Source organism: Octodon degus, unplaced genomic scaffold (genome assembly GCF_000260255.1).
Source record: "Octodon degus isolate 3935 unplaced genomic scaffold, OctDeg1.0 scaffold00049, whole genome shotgun sequence".
Lineage (NCBI taxonomy): Eukaryota > Metazoa > Chordata > Mammalia > Rodentia > Octodontidae > Octodon > Octodon degus.
The window spans coordinates 3,475,646-3,480,228 of record NW_004524625.1 but is presented as its reverse complement, the minus strand read 5'-3'; positions in this window follow the sequence as shown (position 1 = coordinate 3,480,228).

The window sequence follows — 4,583 nt, the reverse complement described above, 5'->3', positions numbered from 1 at the left end:
CAAAGTAGCAGTGCAGCCCCTAGCAGAGGTGTAGCAGTCATCAATACCAGTCATCAGCAGCAGCTTCTTGGGCACAGGGGCTGAGACAGTGCCAGTGCCTCTAGGGGCAGGGATCAGATGCACCAACACAGAGCCACAGCAGCCTGTCACCTTGCAAGGAACTGTGTGGAGCTTGCAGATCTTGTTTCCGCAGTAGCCTCTCCTCACCAGGACAATGGAGAGCTTGGCCAGGATAATGGCCGCAGGCCAACATGACCGTTGAAGTCCCCAATGGCTACAAATACCTTGAACCTGGTCTGCTGGCCAGCATGAGTTTGCTTCTGCACAGGCATGATCTTCAGAACTTCATCCTTGAGGGATGTGCCCAGGAAAAAGTCAATAATCTCGGACTCCTTGATAGGTAAGGAAAAAAGGTAAATTTCCTCCAGGAACTTGATCTTCATGTCTTTGACCAGACGGTCCAGCTTGGTGACAGGAATCCACTCTTTGTCCTCGGACTTACCACCGTGAGCCCCGCGGCCTCGGTCTTGGCCTGTCCTCTGCCATGCCTGCGCCCTCGAAGGCCACTGCCGCGGCCTTCCATGCCTGGGCCCCCAGGGCCTCTGGCCCCTCCCGCTGCACCGGTGTCATGCGCCATTTGGTGTTTCCCAGAAAAAGAAGTGGAAGTTGCTTTCTTTTAGGATCTGACATACCTCACTCTGAGCACTTCTTTTTTATTATTTTTCCAAGCTCTTCTTGACTTGATGGCTTGCGTTGAGAAATCTGCCATGATTCTGATGGGCTTTCTATTATAAGAGATTTTTTTTTCTCTCTTTTTATAGTCCTTTGGGTTTTTTTGCTAAATTTCTGGGATCTTGCTTAAATGTGTCTGGGTGTAGCTTTATTTTGGTTATGGCTAATTGGAGTTCTATATGCCTCATTTATGTCTGTCAGATTCTTTTTGAAACCATGCTTGGGAAATACTTTGTTATTGCTTCTGCAAATAGTCTTTTTATATCATTTGTATTGACTCCTGTGCTTTTGTTGACACCTGTCAGTTATATATATATATATATATATATATATATATATATATATATATATATATATGCATTTTCTTTGCATCATCTTGCAGCTGTTGAACTGTTATTTCCTGGTTTCTTGTTATTTTAAGAGCTCTTTCCTTTTGTGATCACTAACTGCAATACTATCATAAAGGTCTGAAATTCTGTGTTCTGTTTTGTTCAAGCAGTTTTGCTAGCTTTCAATGGAATTTTAAATCTCCTGGATATCTGTTTGAATCTGTTTCATGCGTTCTAATCCTTTTCTATATTGTTCATTCAAGGTTTCCATCATTTTTCTATACTCCTATATTTTTCTTTTATCTATGTCTTCTTTAGATATGCTGAGTAATTCTTTCATTATAGTTACCACTTTTTTTACCTGAGATATCATTTCTGATTTAATTTCTTCTGTAGCCGGATGAAATTGTTTTCATTATTTCAGTTGCTGTCATTTCAGAAATTTCAGTGTGTGACTTCCAAGTTCTATGTCTATATCTCCTGGACTTGTTCTAGATGGGCTGGAGGTCTGAGATTGCATTTTGGTTCTTCATTTTGACATTTTCTATTTCTACCAATAGTGTAGAAGAATTTCCTTTTCTCTGGAGCATCATTTATTATTTAATTTCTTAGTTGTAATCATTCTTGCTGAATCCTAGTGTTGTTTTAATTTGCATTTGTCTAATGGCTAGCGATGTTACAATTAATTGGTGAAGACAAGTGCAAATGGTAGCAAGGTATTATATTTATTAAAGGTAGGAAAAGAAACAGGCTTAGCAGAGTAGGTTTGGGCTAAGTAAAAGTGGGAAGAGAAGCACATCCTCCAGTGTGAGGGTAGACTACCAGGCAAAAAGAGCACAGTGGCAGAGAGCACAATGACAACTGTCCTTTTTGTGACTACTCCTTAGGCTAGTGTCAGGTCTAGGTCATGCTATCCAAAACTGCACATGAACAACATATAAAGAATTTAAAAACAACTGAATCCCCAAATTTGAAGGCCCAACCAAAAAATGAGCATCTGAGATCAATACCCACTTCTCAGATGAAGTACAAACAGCAAACAAATATATGAAAAAATATTCAAAATTACAGGTCATTCAAGAGATGCATATTCTTTTTTTCTTTTTTTTTTTTGTGGAACCGGGGATTGAACTCAGGCCCTTGCACTTGCCAGGCAAGCACTTATTCTACTGAGCCATCTCCCTGGAAAGAGATGAGAATTCAAGCAATGCTGAGATTTCATCTCACATCAGAAAGAATAGCTATCATCAAGAAATCAAATAATAACAAATGCTGGTGGGGCTCCGGGGAAAAAGGAACTTGATTCTCAACTGTTGATGGAAAGGTAGACTGCTGCAATCACTGTGGAAATCAGAGCGGCGATTCCTCAAGAACTTAAGACCCTCCTACTTCCATTTGACCTACTTATCTCTTTTCTCCCTCCAAATTAAAGGCATAATACCACAGCCATATATAGGCACCTGTTCACAGCAGCAGTTTCTTTTCTTTTCTTTCTTTCTTCTTTCTTTCTTTCTTTCTTTCTTTCTTTCTTTCTTTTTTTCTTTTCTTTTCTTTTCTTTTTTTTTTTTTTTTTTTGGCAGAACTAGGGATTGAACTCAGGCCCTTGCATTTGCCAGGTAAGTGCTTATTCTACTAAGCCATCTCCCTGGCCCCCCTTTTTTATTTTTATTTTTTTTTTCAGGCAGCAGTTTCTAATAGCTAAATCTTGGAAACAGTCAAAATGCCCATTAGCCAATGAATGGATCAAGAAAAAACATTTTTTAAATACATGGGAGTACTGCTCAGCCATAAAGTATAAATTTAAGACTTTTATAGGTAAATGGATGCAGCTTGGAACCACACTCTTAAGTGAAATAAATCAGACAAACATGCAGAAATATCACATTGTTTCTCTGGCATGAGAAACTGAAAGTGTAGATAAGAACTAAATTACACAATAGATATTGTGAAATAGGAAGAAATTATTCAAAAGGAAAGGGGAACTGGTGATGGGGAGGAGGAAAAGAAGAAAGGGGAAAGAAAAAAGGATAAAAGGATAAAAGGGAAACAAAGCTTTATAAATAAGGAGGGGCAGAGGGGTTGAAGGGAGAGGAGGGGAATGAGAGAAAAAAGAGGAACAAAGCTATATCAGGCCCAATCCTCTGGCCAATGTTATTATTATGTAACTCTACATTGTATCAATAAAATTAATAATGGAAAAGCTAAAAACAAAACCGCACTTGAGAAGCCCATGTGCAGGGCTTCGGGAACTGTTCTGCATGTGCTCCTGGGATCTTGTGACCAACAGGTTGTGCCTACTTCGCCTGCCCGCTTTGCCACACCCTGATCTCCCATCTTCCCTGGAGTCCTGACCATGGCTTCAGCTGGTCACAGGAAGTCAGTCCCTCTGTCCTAGGGACTGCCAGAATGGACAGCTCTCAGGGCAAGGAGAGCTTCTGGGTCACCAGAAGTGTCGCAGGCCATTTCGGTACAAATGTTCAAGTTCATCTGCTCCCCCTGACCAAATCAAATGAGGCCATATATTTAGGTAAAAGGGAAAAGGACTTATTTAAAGATAGCTCTGAGGAGGTGGAGGGGCCTATTCGCCTCAGATCACTACCTTACCCTTTACAGCTGGAAAGGACCTCTTAAGAGTAAGGGACAGAAGGGAGAGGGAACCCAGAGACTTAATGCAAATGTTCCTGTCGCTCCAGCATTGTCAACCATCTTCAGTTCACCATCCCCTTTCTTATGGGAGGAAACAGGGATCCAGGCTTTCTGATATCAGCATCTGCATGTGCTGCTCCTTCATGTGGGCTAAGAAGAGGCGGAGAAATCAGCTTATGGCCTGGGCCTCAGGAGGTTGCCTGTCTCTAAAGGCTAAAAAAAAATGAACTTTTAAAATTCCATTTTGCGGGGCTGGGGAGATGGCTCAGTAGAATAAGTGCTTCCCCGGTAAGCACGAGGGCCTGAGTTCAAGCCCCAGTTCTAAAAAAAAAAAAAAAATCCATTTTGCTGCACTGGTTACAAGATTGGAAAGGGAAGGGTCAGACACCTACATGTCTGAATCAGAATTTAGTTAAGGACTATGTTTTTCATAGATCTCATTTGTACCTCCAATGTCTCAGGTTATTTTAGGTGCATATTATAGACTAAAAAAAAAAAAATTATATATTATTTAATTCAACGCTTTTAGCATCTGTGAATTGGCTAGAGTAGGAATATAGTTTTATTTCTGAGATGAGAAATCTAAACCTGGAATTGACTATAATGAAAAAAAGACACCCAAAAATCTAGTGGAAATGGAAAGGTGGAGCTTTGATTTATCTTTTGTCTCAAAGCCAGTGTATTATTACTTGTAAGTGGGTTTTCTAATTTGTCTCCCTTCAGTAAGATTGTGTGTACAGTGGTGGGGTAGCATTATTAGCCGGGGCTAAATTAGACCTGATTTTTTTTTTTTTTTTTTTTTTGTCCTTCCAGCAAAGCTGTGGACCATGCCTAGGAAGGTCAGCAGGATTGAGTCCAGAAGAAGGGAGACGGGAC